At 35.4% G+C, this 20,421-nt stretch overlaps 3 long non-coding RNA genes across 8 annotated transcripts; 1 reads left to right on the forward strand and 2 right to left on the reverse strand.

The window, feature by feature from the left end:
- Nucleotides 1-321: 321 nt before the first annotated feature.
- On the reverse strand, nt 322-1,868 carry LOC123987708. Of its 3 annotated transcripts, XR_006829312.1 has the most exons (4): nt 1,628-1,868; nt 811-896; nt 508-755; nt 322-361 (listed from the first exon to the last, which is right to left on the reverse strand). It is a non-coding gene; the product is annotated as an uncharacterized LOC123987708 (long non-coding RNA). The 3 variants fall into 3 exon arrangements; XR_006829310.1 differs by lacking the exon at nt 1,628-1,868 and having other exon boundaries at nt 811-1,041; XR_006829311.1 differs by lacking the exon at nt 1,628-1,868 and having other exon boundaries at nt 326-364; nt 811-1,041.
- Nucleotides 1,105-5,176, forward strand: LOC123987707. 2 transcript variants are annotated; one of them, XR_006829309.1, is made up of 3 exons: nt 1,105-1,552; nt 1,876-2,043; nt 5,149-5,176. It is a non-coding gene; the product is annotated as an uncharacterized LOC123987707 (long non-coding RNA). The 2 variants fall into 2 exon arrangements; XR_006829308.1 differs by lacking the exon at nt 5,149-5,176 and adding an exon at nt 2,157-2,188.
- LOC114882511 lies at nt 3,314-4,354 on the reverse strand. 3 transcript variants are annotated; one of them, XR_006829305.1, is made up of 4 exons: nt 4,262-4,354; nt 3,750-3,917; nt 3,459-3,637; nt 3,314-3,350 (listed from the first exon to the last, which is right to left on the reverse strand). It is a non-coding gene; the product is annotated as an uncharacterized LOC114882511 (long non-coding RNA). The 3 variants fall into 3 exon arrangements; XR_006829306.1 differs by lacking the exon at nt 4,262-4,354 and adding an exon at nt 4,231-4,245; XR_006829307.1 differs by lacking the exon at nt 4,262-4,354 and adding an exon at nt 4,014-4,209.
- Nucleotides 5,177-20,421: the final 15,245 nt, after the last annotated feature.

Genomic DNA, 20,421 nt, shown 5'->3' on the forward strand with positions numbered 1-20,421 from the left:
ATTTCAGTTGGACTGTTGTAGTCGGATGAAATGAATTTGGGATTTGTAAATACAATACAAGTGATACAAAATAGATGAAAATGAATAGTGAAGTAATTACAACAATATTATAACTTCTTTTTTTTATTTATGAATTTTCACTCGACAAAAGTATTTATTTACAGCTAGAAGAAGACAATGCGAACCGTTAATTAAATTCTATATTAAGGAAATTGGAACAGGAAATTACAAATTAAGTCTCATTTTCTCCTATTAATTTATTTATTTAAAATATTCTGACACTATCATTTACAATACAAACTTATCTAATTTAATAATCCTCTTTTTTTGATAATTTGTTCAATGTATCTATCAAAATCTTCTACTTCATAATTTTTTGGTTGTAATTTTTCCATCAATGTTCGAACAAATGTTGAAAATATAGAAAAAGAACAAAAAGTCGTATTATTATATATTGATACATTATATTCAACTGCACCCATACTTGGAATCCACCAAATTACTTACCAAATAATGGCGAATATACCCCCATTTTGATTTTGATTGTCATATTCAATTATTGAAAAGCCACTGTTATATGCTCTTTTTCTTTTTGTACAGAGATACATGCTACTTTAGGAAGAGTAGCCAAGAGTACGTATGAATGTACGTACCATGCCATGCCATTGTCAGCAACATAAAATGTTCTATTAAACTCAAATAAACTTTCGCGTATTTATTACTGGACAACATTATTCGATCTTGCATTCTACTTCCTGTAATATGAAATTCGATAAGTACTTTCAAGATGTGGTTCACTCTAACCTATACCTGTCAAAACTTATACGTAGTTTCCCTGACTGTATTTGCTTCATGAAATAAGCGATTCATCCTTCAGTTTGCTCTTACTCGGACATCTGTAAATGCATGGAGAAATAGTCGAATTGTCAATTTTATCGGTTTTTACAATTTTATTGAACCGTTTACGTAACAACTTATTTTTCATGATAAGTACCTTTCTTCGCTAAAAAATTGAAAAGTATTCGTGATTTCCAGTAAAAAGAGTGGTCGATCCTGCAAATATATGGAAAAATAATGGAAATAATGATTTTTTCAATTTTTTACTATTTTATTGCGTCATATTTAGAACAACTTATTTTTCACGATAAGCACCTTCCCTCGTTAACAAATTGGAAAGTACTTGTGATTTTCGGTAAAAAAAGGGGTTGATCATGAAAATGCGTGGAAAAATAGTGGAAACATTGATTTTTTCGATTTTTTACTATTTTATTGCGTCATATTTAAAATAACATATTTTTCATGATAGGCACCTTCCCACGTTAACAAATTGGAAAGTACTCGTGATTTTCGGTAAAAAAAGGGGTTGATCGTGAAAATACGTGGAAAAATAGTGGAATCATCGGTTCCTATTGATTTCTACAGTTATATCGCGTCAGCTGCATAACGCGATACGTTTTGTCATGTGCTACGTGTTTCGCTAGAAAATTTTGGAGTACTGGAGATTACCAACAAAAATAAATGTTAACAGGCACAACATATTGTCGGACTACATGTAATTAATATTATCTATTACAATTGTCAAGGAATTTAGTGAATTCCGTTTTGTAAGATTTTAGGTTATATTTACCTATGGTGAAATAAAACATTAATTCATTAACATTAAGTAGTTGAAAATCCTTTTCTATCTTTTCTCCATAAGTCTTCTTTGTTTCTAAATGTTTTAATCCTTTTTCCAATTAGCGTGAACAATGGAATATTACAGTTGGAATATTAAACCTTGTACATATTCTTCAATACATCCTTTATTTCAAATTAATGTTGTTAAGTACAATATATCAATATGTAATAATATGATTTCTTTTTCTATATTTTCAGATATTAATAGAGAAATTACTACCAAAAAATGATGGAGTATAAAAGTTGAATAGATACATTGAAGATACTTTCCAGCGTAGAATGAAATACTAGGACAAATGACAAAAACGTACTCTGCAAACAGATGCAATTACTTTCTTGCATGATACATCTGGAAATATGTTTAAGGTGAAAGAAATATTAAACCTTATTTTGTTCAATACATTCTTTATTCCAAATTAATGTTGTTGTCGACAATGTATCAATATATAATAATATGATTTCTTTTTCTTTATTTTCAGTATTTATTCAGACATTCATGAGGAAATTACAAGCATAAAATTATGGAGCAGAAAAGTTGAATAGATACATTACAGATATTTTCCAGCATGGAATGAAATACTAGGACATATAACAAAAACATACTATGCAAACAGATGCAATTACTTTCTTGCAAGATATATGTAGAAATATGTTTAAGGTAGAAGAAATATTAAATCTAATTTTTTTCAATATATTCTTTATTCTAAATTAATGTTGTTGAGTATAATGTAGCAATATATAATATGATTTCTTCTTCTTTATTTTCAGCGTTTGATCAGAAACGGAGGGGAAAATTGCTACAGGGATATTATGGAGTAGAAGTATTAAATAGATACAATGCAGAAATTATTCAAGCAAGAGCAGTATTAAATTAGATAAGTTTGTCTTGCACGTTATAGACTTTAAAAACAATGGGTAAACCAGCATATTTCAAATAAATATTTTAATAGAATGGAATATTTCAATACAACTGTTCTACTCGTTTGAGACAAATTCAAGATTTCTAAACACAATACAAGCGCTATAAAAAAGATACAAGTGAATAGTGAAATAGAAACTCTGTTTCAAATTTTTTTTTTATTAATTATTACTTGGTAAAACTATTTATTTGCAAGTAGAAGAAAACACAGCGAATTGTAACTTAAATTCTATGTTAAGGAAATTAGAATAGGAAGTTAAAGTTTAAGGTATTCATCTATTTTATTAAACTATTTATTTGAAATATGCTGGTATTACATTGTTTTTAAAGTCTATAACGTGCAAGACAAACTTATCTAATTTAATACTGCTCTTACTTGAATAATTTATGCACTGAATCTATTTAATAATTCTACTCCATAATATCTCTGTTGCAATTTTCCCCTCCGTGTCTGCTCAAACGCTGAAAATAAAGAAGAAGAAATCATATTATTATATATTGGTACATTATACTCAACAACATTAATTTAGAATAAAGAATGTATTGAAAAAAATAAGATTTAATATTTCTTTTACCTTAAACATATTTCTACATATATCTTGCAACAAAGTAACTGCATCTGTCTTCAGATTATGTTTTTGTTATTTGTCCTAGCATTTCATTCCACACTGTTTAATTCCTTTAATGGATCTATTCAACTTTTCTACTCCATAATTTTTTGGTTGGAAGTTCCTCATCAATGTCTGAATGAATCCTGAAAATAAACAAAAAGAAATCATATTATATTGATACATTGTACTCAAAAACATTAATTAGAAATAAAGAATGTATTGAAGAAAAGATGGTTTCATATTTCTTTTACCTTAAACATATTTCCACATATATCTTGTAAGAAAGTAATTGCATCTGCTTGCGTAGTATGTTTTTGTTATATGTCCTAGTATTTAATTCCATGCTGGAAAATATCTGTAATGAATCTACTCAACTTTTCTGCTCCATAATTTTATGCTTGTAATTTCCTCATGAATGTCTGAATAAATACTGAAAATAAAGATAAAGAAATCATATTATTATATACTGATACATTGTACTCAACAACATTAATTTGGAATAAAGAATGTGTTGAAGAAAATAAGCTTTAATATTTCTTTACCTTAAACATATTTCCAGATATATCATGCAAGAAAGTAATTGCATCTGTTTGGAGAGTACGTCTTTGTCGTTCGTCCTAGTATTTCATTCTACGCTGGAAAGTATCTTCAATGTATCTATTCAACTTTGATACACCATCATTTCTTGGTTGTAATTTCCCCATCAATGACTGAAAATATAGAAAAAGAAATCATATTATTACATATTGATATATTGTACTTAACAACATTAATTTGGAATAAAGAATGTATTGAAGAATATGTACAATGTTTAATATTCCAACTGTAATATTCCATTGTTCACGCTAATTAGAAAAAGGATTAAAACATTTAGAAGCAAAGAAGACTTATGCAGAAAAGATAGAAAAGGAAATTGAATTCCTGTGAATTAGTTTTATTTCACCATAGGCAAATATAACCTAAAATCTTACAAAAAGGAATTCACTAAATTTCTTGACAACTGTACGAAATAATATTAATTACATGTAGTCCGACAATATATTGTGTGAATTACATTTCTTTTTCTTGATAATCTCCATTACTTCACTGTTGGACGCCGTGCCGATTGGATACGTTCCTTTTGGACGCCGAACCGATTGCACGGGTTCTGACGTGTTCCTTTTGGACGCTGGTCCGATTGGACGCGTTCTGGCACGTTCCTATTGGACGCCGTGCCGTTTAGATGCTGTGTCTTTTGGACGCCATATGTTTTAATATTATTGCTTTTAGAAATCTGTAGTTCGTTTTGACAGGTGTAGGATATAGTGAAAAACATGTGGAAATTGAATGCAGTTACTTTCTTACAAGATATATCTGGAAGTATGTTTAAGATAAAACTAATTTTATAGCTTATTTTCTTACATTCTTTATTCCAAATTAATGTTGTTGTGGACAATGTATCAATATATAATAATATGATATCTTTTTCTTTATTTTCAGCATTTGTTCAGACATTGATGAGCATTCTCGCAGGATATATCAGCAAATACGTTTGAGGTAAAAGAAATATTAAATCTTATTTTCTTTAATACATTCTTTATTCCAAATTAATGTTGTTGTGGACAATGTATCAATATATAATAATATGATTTCTTTTTCTTTATTTTCAGGATTTATTCAGACATTGATGAGGAAATTACAACCAAAAAGCTACGGAGTAGAAAAGTTGAAACGTTACATTAAAGAAATTAAACACTGCGGAATGAAATATTACAACAAATGAGAAAAACGTACTCTGAAAACAGATGCAATTACTTTCTCGCAGGATATATAAGGAAATATGATTAAGGTAAAAGAAATATTAAATCTTATTTTTTTCAATACATTCTTTATTCCAAATTAATGATTTTGAGTACAATGTATCAATATATTGTAATATCATTTGTTTTTCTTTATTTTCAGCATTTATTCAGAATGGAATATTTCAATACAACTGTCCAACTCGTTTGAGACAAATTCAAGACTTCTAAACACAATACAAGCGCTATAAAAAAGATACAAGTGAATAGTGAAATAGAAACTCTGTTTCAAATTATTTTTTTTATAAATTATTACTTGGTAAAACTATTTATTTGAAAGTAGAAAAAACCACTGTGAATTGTAACTTAAATTCTATGTTAAGGAAATTAGAATAGGAAGTTAAAGTTTAAGGGATTTATCTACTTTTATTAAACTATTTATTTGAAATATGCTGGTATTACATTGTTTTTAAAGTCTATAAAGTGCAAGACAAACTTATCTAATTTAATACTGCTCTTGCTCGAATAATTTTGCACTGTATCTATTTAATACATCTACTACATAATATCTCTGTTGCAATTTTCCCCTCCGTGTCGGATCAAACGCTGAAAATAAAGAAGAAGAAATCATATTATTATATATTGTTACATTATACTCAACAACATTAATTTATAATAAAGAATGTATTGAAAAAAATATGGTTTAATATTTCTTTTACCTCAAACAAATTTCCTGATATATCCTGCAAGAAAGTAATTGCATCTGTTTTCAGAGTACGTTTCTGTTATTAATCCTAGTATTTCATTCCACAATGTTTAATTTGTTGAATGGATCTATTCAAATTCTCTACTCCATAATTTTGGTGGTAATTTCCTCATCAATGTCTGCATAAATGCTGAAAATAAAGAAAAAGAAATCATATTATTATATATTGATACATTGTCAACAACAACATTAATTTGGAATAAAGAATGTATTGAAGAAAGTAAGGTTTAATATTTCCTTTACCTTAAACATACTTCCAGATATATCTTGTAAGAAAGTAACTGCATCCAATTTCCACATGTTATTCACTATAACCTATATCTGTCAAACGTAACACATAACCACTTGACCTTATCGTTAGATATATGTAATCATATACTTTAGCATGCATACGCATTCAAATAGCATAGGAATTTAAATCGACAAACAATACCACCATCTGCCGATTTCCAAAGGCAATGATTATAAAAGATATGGCGTCCAAATGGCACGAATCCAACTGGCACGACGTATAATAGGTCGTTGAATTCGCCTTAACGTCAGCTACAACATTATGAAGTGAAAAATTCATTTTAATGTTTAAAAAATGAAGGTGACCTTAATTTTTGTTTAAAAAAAAAGTTTTTTGAAATTTTTTATGTCAACATTTTTAGACGCGTGAATACTGATTAACTTTCGTTTGAGACATTTTTTTATCACATTATCGGAGACGCTTGAGAAATCGCGGCTACAGCGGAGTACTTGCACTGAAAAGCTGAAAAAAATTTTTTCTGCACATAAGTTATATTGAAATGATATAAATTATTATTTTAATACAAATACACAAAATAAGGAACTTTTAATAAGAAAATATATATTTTGAAAACATTTTTGAATTATTATTTTTAATTTCATTGAGAAAATATGTATCTCAAATGTCTTCCTGAAATGATGTCTCTTCTTCAGATTCTGTTTCACACAAAATAAGGAACTTTTAATAAGAAAATATATATTTTGAAAACATTTTTGAATTATTATTTTTAATTTCATTGAGAAAATATGTATCTCAAATGTCTTCCTGAAATGATGTCTCTTCTTCAGATTCTGTTTCGTTTTCGTCGGTGCAAGATGTAGGTCCAAGAGGCAAAAGTAAATCTAATGTTTCTTTTAAAAATGGCATTGTTTTTTTTCTTTTAATTACTCTCATGCTTGACAAGAGAGGATCAGAACTCAGTAAGAGTCGGTTAATTACATCTGTAATACATGCCTCTCTGGAACATTTTCTTGCAAAGTTTAATCTGTACAAACGGAAATGTTTATTTCTGGCTTCTGCGGCTTCTTCAGAAAGTTGCCCTATTGGTAGAATAGCATGTTCGATCACTACTGTTCCATGGATTAATACTTTATGCACTGTGGGACTCATTGGGTACCACCAATATAATGCAACGTACTTTTCTGCAGTATGGATAGCATATGCTGCAAATTTTTGTACGTCTATTTTGTGTCCACTGGATATCACTTCTAATATAATCTTAAACCTATATATCAATTCTTCATCAATTCCCGTTATTGCTGATGATAGTTTGTGATCTAAAAAAAATCTTCGGGCAGTATTTCCATCATTGCTATTTCCGAAACCAGGTTTCGGCACGTCAACAATAATTCCCATTTTTGTTCGGAACTCTTCTTGTATTGTCTTTTTTCTTTCTTCTACTATATTCTTTTCTTCTTTTGATCGTGTTTGCCATTTTTTAATGGGCAGTTTATATGCTAAATGTAATAAATTTTCAAACATTCTTATTCTAGCATGCAGTATAGATAAACCAAATTGCAATGTTTGGGTATTAATTTCCCTTTTTTTTGTTAAATTATTAAATTCTTTAGAAGTAGCTCCACATATATAACATTTCATCGTAGAAATTGTGTTTGTAACCGCATTACATATTTTTCCATCGATCATTGTGAACAGCATGGTGTGCTTAACTGATATAGATTTATTTGTTGTAATTTCAGTTTCTTTTAGTTTATTTATCTTTTCTTGCAGATAAGTAATTTCTTGATTTGTGATGTCCAGTGATTCCTTTATAAATCTTATCTTAATTGGCCGACAGTATCTAGGAGAGGATGGAGTAGGATTTTGCCAGATGATTTTTTTGCTTGCAGATCTGAATTGAAGTGGTACCAGAGAACTTTGAAATATATTGGAATCTATACTAAAGCTATTTTCGAATTTTTGTTTAAATTGTGTTTGGTGCGATCCGTCACATCCCCATTTACTTATTAATTCTAATTTATTACATTCAATTTCAGATAAACTATTTATAACTTCTTCCAAATACATTAATAACCGGGTAACTGTATGGTCTAACAAATTTTGCAAATTAATTTCCGCACTAGTTTCAGTGATGCTGTATGCTTCTCGAATAGGATAACATTCAGTTTTTGCTTTCTGAATCACAGAGTAGCAGGGATATAACTTTTTATCGCTCGTTCTAATGATTTCATACTGCTCTCTTGTTAACTGTGCATCAACAAATAATGATAAAGCTTTTAAGCTTGATAACTGCTTCCTTTCGTTTCTGGGTTTACTTAAATCAATATTTCTGTACTTTGCCGCGCGGTCAGGAGATTTCGTTATTTCTTTTAATATTAAAGATGCATCAACCATTCCGGAAGCTCTTAGCTTTGACTGAGTGGCAAATGCTAATTCCTCCACACAGTTAGTTTTACGAAGTTCTTCAGTTTTTATTCTTTTGCTTCGTTCACACGAGGCAGAGAAAGATTTTCTTGGTCGCCTGGATGTAGGTCTTGAAACGGGTATTTCTATCGTTCCTTTTAACCAATTTTTATATTTCATTTTAAAAACTTCCTCTTTGTAACTCACAGACACTCATCTACGTTTAAACTGATATTTTATTTTGGAAATTTTATGTTTTAGTACTCGACATTCTTCGTTCGAGTAATTGCTTTGACCGAGTATAAAATTTTCGAGATATTCTAATTTTGCATTAATATTTTTGTCCTTCCTTTCTTGCATTATATCAAACAATTGCTGTATTGTTAATAATTTAATTCCAGATGAACCCGCAGTTTGCATTGGAAGATTTATTGACATTTCTAATACCTGTACATACATATATATTCTCCTTTAATAATTAACATTTAAATATTATATTACAAGTATAAAATATTTAAATAATACCATAACTATTTTAAATGATACTTACCAGGTGTCAGGCAAGTGAAATATAATAGGAATGTAAGAAGAACCACAACACTTAAATTTGAACTAAACTTATTAAAACAATACTTAAATATATATTAAACTTATGCACGTAATATTATACAATTAGAATATATGTTAGATATATACAGGATATAAAATATAAAATAAAATGTAAATTGACTGAAAATTAAAATATAATAAGTATGGATATAAGAATGTAAAAAATGCTTTAGATAAATCGCTCTGAATTCTCTAATTACGCTGTTTCAACTGAATACATATAAAAATAAAAGCATTGTCGAAGATTTATTATTAGAAAAATATTAACAGTTGACTGTTCATAATGTTAACAGTTCCGTTGCTAACGGAACGGAGCGGAGGCCCAGCGAAGTCGAACGTGTAGGTGTACGTGAAACGCTGCTGACCGCTTCATATTAAATTAGCTATAAAACTTCAATCCGGATGAATCCGGAACCAATTCTTTTTGCATTGCATTCACAAATTTTTACAAAATGTAATGACACCACATAGAGCACGGGAACTCACGGGGAAACATAATAAAATCGTGAATGAAATCTTAAAACAGTGAAAAAAATAATTAAATTATTCATTACGTTTAAGTATTAATAACTATACAAGCATATGTGATAAAGAAGTAAAACCTGTTGGAGAATAAAGTATACATTTTTCTAAAAAGCTTCCATACTGCAGAAATATATCCAACTATCTTAAAGCACTTACAAATCACTAATAAGTGAACGATGTTTCAGAACATGATCAAAATGAAACTGCATGCCTTAAAATCTCCTCACTTTCGACGAAGTACACTACTTTCTGAGTACACAAATGGATAAGGTGGGTTTGGTACATTGTCCCTCGTACATTTAACTATCATAAACAGTAAACATTGTACAGTTTACGTAAAATTTGAAAATTGAATTTATTCCGGGTTTTTGGACCAAATACCCCACTGTGCGACATCCAAAAGGAACGCGTCCAATCGGTCCGGCGTCCAAAAGGAACGCGTCCAATCGGTCCGGCGTCCAAAAGGAACGCGTCCAATCGGGACTGTCCAATCGGGACGCGTCCAATCGGACGACGTCCAAGTGGGTCACCCCCTTCGGAAGTGCTATTGTGTCGTTTTTTGATTAAATATTGTGTTAATTTATTGTTAAATAACGAAAACGTGATGTGCGTGTTACGCGGCATTTCGACGTCGTGTTTCCGGTGTTCGGGGTGTAATTATAAACATTGGACATTATTTAAGGATAATTTTCGTAAATTGGAAATGATTCGCAGTGAAATTCCGCGGTTTTTGAAGCCACAGCTCCAAAACTACTGATCTGATCCAAAAATGTTGTACAACATAAATAGTAGGAAATTTAATTTCCTACAAAAAAGGTCTCCTACGATTTTCCCATAGCTCGCACCGTTTCCGAGATATTTGCAGATTTACCTCTAGGAAAGGGGCGTTAGGCACATATTCCGAGATATTTCTCCTTCTTCTTGTTCTTCTTCTGCACAGCTGCGTTGGAAGTGGCATTTACAGCTCGGAATAGTGAATACAGCTTAGAATAGTGCAGAGTTACCTCAAGGAAAGGGGTGGCAGTGTTTCTTCTTGCTTGTAATGTTGGTATGGCTTCGGAACTTTTAAATATCTCGATATGTATCGAAAACTACGCATCTGGTCAATAAATGTCATAGAACATTAATAGTAGGAAATTTAATTTCCTACAAAAAATGTCTCTTAACATTTTGCCATAGCTCGCACCGTTTCCGAGATATTTGCAGATTTACCTCAAGGAAAGGGGCGTTACGCACATATTCCGAGATATTTCTTCTTCTTCTTGTTCTTCTTCTGCACAGCTGCGCTGGAAGTAGCATTTACAGCTCGGAATAGTGAATACAGCTTAGAATAGTGCAGAGTTACCTCAAAGAAAGGGGCCACGGTGTTTCTGCATCTTTATAACGTGTGTACGTGTACGAATTTCGCACTTCAAACTCGTCCGAATATCTCGGTCGGTAACATGGATCGATAATCCCTCACCAAATCAAATAAGTCCTCACCAAATACGTAAAAGTAATCGCTGCTGCGCTGTCTAACCACCGATCCGAGCGCTCGCCAATATTAAAACTCCTAAATTCGAACCGTTACGGCATTAATGCGAAAGCAATTCAGAGAGCGATTATCAAGCGACAGCAACGACCAAGAGCTTTATCTATACTCGAGTTTAGAGCATTTTTAATTTCAATTCAGTGCCTTGCACCGCGAAGTCTGTGAATCGGGTAATTTGCAAATTATAACACAAGTGTGATTTTTGTAGTGCTTAATTCACGACTCACTGTGTAAAAATTGTAAGTTATACACAATTAGTGACCGCAAAGCTGTGTCGTTCATCTTCTCCTCGACGCCCACGTCTTTGAAAAGACGGAATCCACGCCTTTTCCGAAAACTCTAATTCTCGCCGAGAACACATTATTTCTAATGTGAATATAGTAATAATGATGTTGTTATTTAATGTATATTACATATCTAATGCACACATAGTAATAATGATATTGTTATTAAATGTACATTGATCTGTACGAAGGAATCAGTATATTACATTATTTCTAATGTAGATGTAGTAATAATGATTTTGTTAATAAATGTATATTACATATCTAATGCAGATTCAGTAATAATGATATTGTTATAAAATGTCTATTACAAATATAACGCAGATATAGTAATAGTGATATTGTAACTAAATGTACACTGATCTGTAGGAAGGTACCAGTATATTACATTATATGTAATGTAGATATAGTAATAATAATATTGTTACCAAATGTACATTGATCTGCAGGAAGGTATGGGTGTATTACATTATTTTTAATGCAGATATAGTAATAATGATATTGTTACTAAATGTACATAGATCTGTAGGAAGGTATCAGTATATTACATTATATCTAATGCAGGTATACTAATAATGATATTGTTACTAAATGTACATTGATCTGTAGTAACGAATCAGTATATTCCGTTACATCTAATGTAGATATACTAATAATGATATTGTTATTAAATGTATATTACATACCTAATATAGATATACTAATAATAATATTGTTATCAAATGTATATTATATATCTAATGCAGATATAGTAACAGTGATATTGTAACTAAATGTACACTGATCTGTAGGAAGGTACCACTATATTACATTATATGTAATGTAGATATAGTAATAATAATATTGTTATTAAATGTACACTGATCTGTAGGAAGGTATGAGTGTATTACATTATTTCTAATGCAGATATAGTAATAATGATATTGTTATTATTGTACATTGATCTGTAGGAAGGTATCTGTATATTACATTATATCTAATGCAGGTGTACTAATAATGATATTGTTACTAAACGTACATTGATCTATAGTAACGAATCAGTATATTCCGTTACATCTAATGTAGATATACTAATAATGATATTGTTATTAAATGTACATTGATCTGTAGTAACGAATCAGTATATTACATTATATCTAATGTAGATATACTAATAATGATATTGTTATTAAATGTACATAGATCTGTATCCAGGAATGAGTATATTACATTATGTCTAATGTAAATATAGCAATAATGATATTGTTGTTAAGTGTATATTACATATCTAATGCAGATATAGTAATAATGACATTATTACTAAATGTGCATTGATCTGTAGGAAGGTATCAGTATATTACATTACGTCTGATGCAGATATACTAATAATGATATTGTTATTAAATATACATTGATCTGTATGAAGTAATCAGTATAGTACATTATTTCTAACGTAGATATAGTAATAATGACATTCTTATCTTTATATATATATTTCGTCTGTGCGCGTGTATGTGACTGAACTCCTAAACATTTTTTGATCAGATGCGCAGGTTTCGAGATATATTGAGATATTTAAAAGTTCCAAAGCCGTACCAACATTATAAGCAAGAAGAAACACTGTCCCCCCTTTCTTTGAGGTAACTCTGCACTATTCCAAGCTGTATTCACTATTCCCAGCTGTAAATGCCACTTCCAGCGCAGCTGTGCAGAAGAAGAACGAGAAGAAGAAGAAATATCTCGAAATATGTGCGTGACGCCCCTTTCCTAGAGGTCAATCTGCAAATATCTCGGAAACGGTGCGAGCAGAGGCAAAATGATGAGAGACCTTTTTTGTAGGAAATTAAATTTCCTACTATTTATGTTCTATGACGTTTTTTGATCAGATGCGTAGTTTTTGAGATATATCGAGATATTTAAAAGCTCCGAAGCCGCACCAACATTATAAGGATGAAGAAACATGTAACGGGGTCGTACGGTTCGGTGCGCACGGCGTTGCGCACCGCGGTCGGTTTGCCCGTGCCAGGGTTCGCAAGGGAACAGGTCGGTAAATAATGAGGCGGTGATATGTTAGAAGGATATAAATTTATTCAATGAATACTGAAGCTACTGGTGGACTACGTGGATACAGGGCGGCGGTCCTTGCCTGGTCTCCGGCCTCGGATACTACAATCAAAATATCGTCTGGTGATTAGACGTGTGGAGCCATATTACCTAAGACTAGGGTACAGGCCTTACGTACTACGGTCGGAACCCGATCCGTCACAGAAATTACGCGGAACTTATGCCTAACGCTCTTACAAACTACTGCGGTCGCTACCGCCTTACAAGCGCGAACGCGAACAATCGAGAGAAGGCGCCGAGGAAGTCAGGAAGAGGAAAGACCCGATTGGGCCGACGATATTTTATTCAATCGCGCTGCGGTGGAGTTGTTGCCCGTTTGCCTCACGCGGCTCGTCTTCTCGTACGCCGAGGTAGAACTGAGCAGCGAACGAGACGACGACCAATCCTGGCCAGCCTGGGTAGCGCCGCGAAGCTGGACGGAATCGGCTGCCAAAGGCAGAATACGGTGCCATGTAGGCAGGCGTTCGGAATCCCCACGGAAGCACCAGCAGAGATTATGAACACGCACTAGCTTGGTTACCCCGGGTCAACCACGGGTCTGACGCGGCTAGGCGCCTACGGCCGCTGAACCTACAGGAGCTGCCAGGTCGTAGAGTAGTGCAATGCTACGGCCCGTTGGCCAGTGATCTCTTCGCCAGGAAACCCATGGCGTCGAGAGCTCTGGTGCTCCGGTCCGGACCTCCTAGCAGGTCCCCTCGGGGCCGAAGTCCCGAGGCAACTCATCGATCATCGCATCGATCGGTCCTACTTATAGTCTAATCGCACGGGAGTGGGGATGCCGCCGCGGTGGGGGCCCGCGAGGCGCGACGCCGATCTGCGGCTGTCGTCGCCAACACTGTGGCCCCTTTCGTTGAGGAAACTCTGCACTATTCTAAGCTGTATTCACTATTCCGAGCTGTAAATGCCACTTCCAGCGCAGCTGTGCAGAAGAAGAACAAGAAGAAGAAGAAATATCTCGGTATACAGGGTGTCATGTAACGCATTTTCACGCTCCTAGATGGTGGTAGGGGGGGGGGGTGATTCCGAACAACTTTTTCCTTTGCAACAAAGTGGTCCGAAGGTTCCTTTTTGAATTATTAAGCAAAAACACTGACCAATCAGAGCGCGTATAACGCGCGGGCTCAGGGACGGCAGCGTCGGCTACGAAGCGGAGCTTAACGTAGGTCGCGAACGAACGGCTTGGCACCCCGTTAGCATAACACAATAAAAAAATTAAACTAGTTAAACATTTTTTGTTGCTGTTCAAAACCAATACGGAATCTAATCTCTTGTCGCCTGTCATTATGTAAAAAAGGAAATTTTAAACATTCTAAATAACAAATAAAAATGTTTGAAATGAAATAATGAATACAAATTTTAAAACAATTTCAGTGAAATTTACCCATTCGTTCGTAAATTCCTGTCTGGGTCAATCCAGGGTTATTGTGTCAGTCTTCATCACTTGACGAAGAAACACGTGTGCAGAACAGCTGATTTCACGGTCGGGCTAGTGAACTCGCCTCGTTTATTGCATTTAGGCATCGCACTCGCGCAGCCCCTTTCGGGGTCGATTTTTTCACTGAAACGACCACACAAAATCGTTTATTGTACTTAGGTAGCCCCTTTCGGGGTCGACTTTTTCATTAAAACGACCGCACAAAATCACTGTTACTTTTCACGCACTTTAACCTTATGACTTGAATTATTAAAGTTAGCTGCATAATGAATAAGTAAACTTATGTTTACTGTACGCTTAATAAATTGCTGGCCCCGAAAGGGGCCGATTGTTTTAATCGATGAACCAATGTTTACTCTACGTGTAAACAATAGGTGGTCCCGAAAGGGGCCGATTGTTTTAAGAATGCATGAAGGATTCAATGTATCCCCCTTGATGCTCCAAACAAATCGCTGCGCGTGAGGCAACTGACTGCTGCACCTTCCGCAATGTGTCTACGGTAATGTTTGGGACGGCACCATGCTTTAGTGCCATTGCCTGGTCCGCCGTTTCAAACTTTGGAAATGTTTATTGTTCCAACCATTCGAAAAATCGGCAACGTTGACTTTTTCCAGACAGGTAAACCCTCCGATGTCGAAGTTTCTGTAACAGGTTTGCCGATTGCTAATTGACCCTTCGGAAAAACCCACTTTGGGGATGAAGCGAAAAAGTTAAATTCAGATAAACCGATCTCATAAACTTCGTATAAATACCGTCAAACTGTTGGAACAGAAATCATTTTCAAAGTGAAAAGCTAGGTGAAAACATCATGACGCGTTCGACCGAAGAGTATTATAACATGTTCTGCATTTATGTGGAATGCAACTATAACTCCAATCTTGCTGCTCAGCAATATTGTGAACAGTACGGACCCGTTAATGCACCAAGTGCACCTACTTTTCGGCACCTTGCTTCGCGGCTTCGCACAACAGGGTCGCTGATACCGGTCACAACGGATACCGGCCGTACCACCCGATCTTCCGTAGCTCAGGAAGAACATGTTCTTGCTGAGTTCGAGGAAAATCCGACCACGAGCATACGCGAGGTCAGCCGACGCACCAAGTAAGTAATAATTTTAAGTAATTATAATAATTTTAATATGAAAATATAATTCTTGTTTTAATATTTTTGTTTCAATTTAGTATTGGCCGTGGAACCGTGCACCGGATCGTGCAGGAGAATCAATTGCACCCGTACAAATTCACGCGGGTGCAGTATCTGTACCCGCAAGATTACATCCAGCGGATGGAGTATTCCCGGTGGTTGTTGGGGAAAATCGAGCGGAATCCGTCGTTCTGCACGTCTGTTTTGTGGACCGATGAAGCCCTCTTTACACGAGAGGGGTGCTTCAACGCCCACAACTCGCACGTGTGGAGCGATGAGAATCCGCACGCGATCCGCCCACATGCAGCGCAGCACCGCTGGTCATTAAATGTATGGGCCGGGATTTACGGCGATTTTATCGTTGGGCCGTACATTCTACCGAGTAGATTGGACGGCCCAGCGTACAGAGTGTATTTAGAACATGTCCTTCCGGATCTCATGAAGAGAATTCCTTCTGAAATTCGGGGGGACATGTTCTAACAACATGATGGTGCACCTGCACATTTCGCCGTAAATGTTCGCGACTACCTACATGAAGCCTTCCAGGACAGGTGGATTGGCCGCGGTGGGCCTGTAGCGTGGCCCCCACGATCACCGGATATGAATCCGTTGGATTTCTATCTTTGGGGGTATCTGAAGGTATGTTTACAGTTATGTATCCATTTAATTATGTTTTTGTATTTTTAATAATAATTATTTTTATTCAATAATTATTTTAGAGCGAGGTATATCGACACCCCATTGAAACGGCGGGCGAGGCAATGGCACTAATCCAAGGTGCCGTCGCAAACATTTCGGTGGACACATTGCGGAAGGTGCAGCGGTCAGTTGCCTCACGTGCAGCGATTTGTTTGGAGCATCGAGGGGGATACGTGGAACCCTTCATGCATTCTTAACACAATCGGCCCCTTTCGGGGCCACCTATTGTTTACACGTAGAGAAAACATTGGTTCATCGATTAAAACAATCGGCCCCTTTCGGGGCCAGCAATTTATTAAGCGTACAGTAAACATAAGTTTACTTATTCATTATTCAGCTAACTTTAATAATTCAAGTCATAAGGTTAAAGTGCGTGAAAAGTAACAGTGATTTTGTGTGGTCGTTTCAGTGAAAAAATCGACCCCGAAAGGGGCTGCGCGAGTGCGATGCCTAAATGCAATAACCGAGGCAAGTTCACTAGCCCGACCGTGAAATCAGCTGTTCTGCACACGTGTTTCTTCGTCAAGTGATGAAGACTGACACAATAACCCTGGATTGACCCAGATAGGAATTTACGAACGAATGGGTAAGTTTCACTGAAATTGTTTTAAAATTTGTATTCATTATATCATTTCAAACATTTTTATTTGTTATTTAGAATGTTTAAAATTTCCTTTTTTACATAATAACAGGCGACAAGAGATTAGATTCCGTATTCGTTTTGAACAGCAACAAAAAATGTTTAACTAGTTTAATTTTTTTATTGTGCTATGCTAACGGGGTGCCGAGCCGTTCGTTCGCGACCTACGTTAAGCCCCGCTTCGTAGCCGATGCTGCCGTCCCTGAGCCCGCGCGTTATACGCGCTCTGATTGGTCAGTGTTTTTGCTTAATAATTCAAAAAGGAAGCTTCGGACCACTTTTTTGCAAAGGAAAAAGTTGTTCAGAATCACCCCCCCTTCCACCATCTAGGAGCGTGAAAATGCGTTACATGACACCCTGTATATGCGTGGCGCCCCTTTTCTTCAGGTAAATCTGCAAATATCTCGGAAACGGTGCGAGCTATGGCAAAATGCTAAGAGACCTTTTTTGTAGGACATTAAATTTCCTGCTATTTATGCTCTATGAAATTTTTTCATCACATGCGTCGTTTTCGAGATATGTCCAGATATTTCAAAGTTCCGGAGCCGTACCAACATTATAATGAAGAAGAAACGCCGTGGCCCCTTTCTTTGAGGTAACTCTGCACTATTCTAAGCTGTATTCACTATTCCCAGCAGGAAGTGCCACTTCCAGCGCAGCTGTGCAGAAGAAGAACAAGAAGAAGGAATATCTCGGAATATGTGCGTGACGACCCTTTCCTTGAGGTAAATCTGCAAATATCTCGGAAACGGTGCGAGCTATGGCAACATGTTAAGAGACCTTTTTTGGAGGAAATTAAATTTCCTACTATTTATGTTGTACGACATTTTTTGATCAGAAGCGTAGTTTTGGAGCTATGGCTCCAAAAAGCGCGGAATTTCACTGCGAATCGTTTCCAATTTACGAAAATTATCCTTAAATAATGTCCAATGTTTATAATTAACACCCCGAACACCGGAAACACGACGTCGAAATGCCGCGTAACACGCACATCACGTTTTCGTTATTTAACAATAAATTAACACAATATTTAATCAAAAAACGACACAATAGCTCTTCCGAACACATAATAAAAATGATTTTACCAAAAAACGCGAATAACTAAGCCGCTATCCACCGCGTTGAAAATCTAACCACGAAGCGACCACGAAACATGTCCGCTCTCCTCGAGGCGTCAAGCGGGAATCCAACCATTTTTTTTTTTTCGTGGTGAAATCTTACATAAGACCCCCCGCCACGCGTGGGGGAGGGCAGCGGGGGAGTGTCAGATTCCTACTGACTAAAACCCCACGGCGACCTCCTCTGGCGTATGGCAAAGGCTCCGGGACCTGATTACTATAACTCCGGAACTTCCCCCGCCGTGCACTGAAAGCGCCCCTCACCGGGGTAGTAACAACTCCCCCGGCCGGCACCAGGGGTCGCACCCGGTGCCGGCTCCATCGCGGGGGAACTGCGTGCAATGGCGGCCGGGCCCACCACAAAAAAAATAGAAGATGCAATAAAAACATTAACTTCCACAAAATTAATGATAGCAGCGAAACCAATCGAAATAAAACCAATTCTCGTTTTTACTATGGTTGATGGTAAAATTTGTAACAGTTTGATGAATATGTCTACCCAAAAATGTTTTATATGCGGGTGTGGACCACGTGATATGAATAAATCGATTAACTCAGCTACATCCTCGGTCGTGATCGATCCAACAACTTACAGGTTCGGACTATCCCCTCTGCACACGAGAATTCGATGCTTTGAGTGCTTGTTAAAAATTTCATATCGTTTAGAAATCAAACGAAAAACAATAAAATCAGAGAACAAAGAAAAAGTAGCAAAACGAAAGGACAAAATACAGAAGAGATTTTGGAATGAAATGGGTCTGCTAATTGATATTGTGAAGCCTGGTTATGGTACTTCAAATGACGGGAATACGGCTCGTCGATTTTTTGAAACTCCAGTGCAATCAAGTGCCATAACAGTCATAGATCAAAATTTAATAACCCGTTTTTGTATATTGTTACAAGCCATTTCATGTGGATATGAAGTAAATGCAGATAAATTCGAAAAATATGCCACAGACACATTAAAAAAATTTGTACAATTATATCCTTGGTATCTCCTCTCACCAACCGTCCATAAATTGCTTGTGCATGGCTCTGACGTTATTAAAAATACTTTGCTACCAATTGGTCAGCTCTCCGAGGAGGCACAGGAGTGTAGGCATAAAGAAATAAAAAAATATAGAGAAGGAAATAGTAGAAAATTTTCACGGGAGTCCACAATGAGAGATATATTTCAGATGCCATTGGTTTCCTCTGACCCTTTTGTAAATAATCATAGAAAAAAAACAATTAAGTCAAATTCGAAGCTATCAACTGAAGTCTTTTCGCTATTAACTGATTCTGACAGATTTAACAGTAGTGAACATGATATTGGGGACAGTGATTCTAGTGATAATGAATCACTAACTGATAGCGATTAATTTATAATTCCGTTAAATTCTTAATTATAGTATACATTAAATTATAGTATGTTTAACATTATATTTAAGTAATTTAATTATTTTTACGTTCATTACTTTTTATAAGAAATGAATATATAAATTTAAGAAAAAAAAATATTTTTATTATAATTTCCACCTCCAATTCTTTCAATATAACAGAAATATATATTTTAACAATGAGATTGTAATTATTAACCCTCGAGAACTTATAAATTATTCCACAATAATTTTGTCCACCTAGAATCGAATCTTTTACCACTGTGCGCCGCTTTGGAGCAGGGGGTGTTCCCCTCGATTTGGAAGGAAGGGCGGCTGGTCCTCCTCCGAAAGGACGGACGGCCCGCAGATTCTCCCTCTGCGTACCGGCCCATTGTGCTGTTGGACGAGGAGGGAAAGCTCTTCGAGCGTGTCATCGCAAACCGCCTCGTCCACCACCTGTCGAGCGTTGGCCCCGATCTGGCCGACATCCAGTTCGGGTTTCGCGAGGGTCGCAGCACCATCGACGCTATCCAGCGGGTGCGCACCCTCGCCGAGTCGGCCACGTC

Source organism: Osmia bicornis, chromosome 4, assembly GCF_907164935.1.
Source record: "Osmia bicornis bicornis chromosome 4, iOsmBic2.1, whole genome shotgun sequence".
NCBI classification, from domain to species: Eukaryota; Metazoa; Arthropoda; class Insecta; order Hymenoptera; family Megachilidae; genus Osmia; species Osmia bicornis.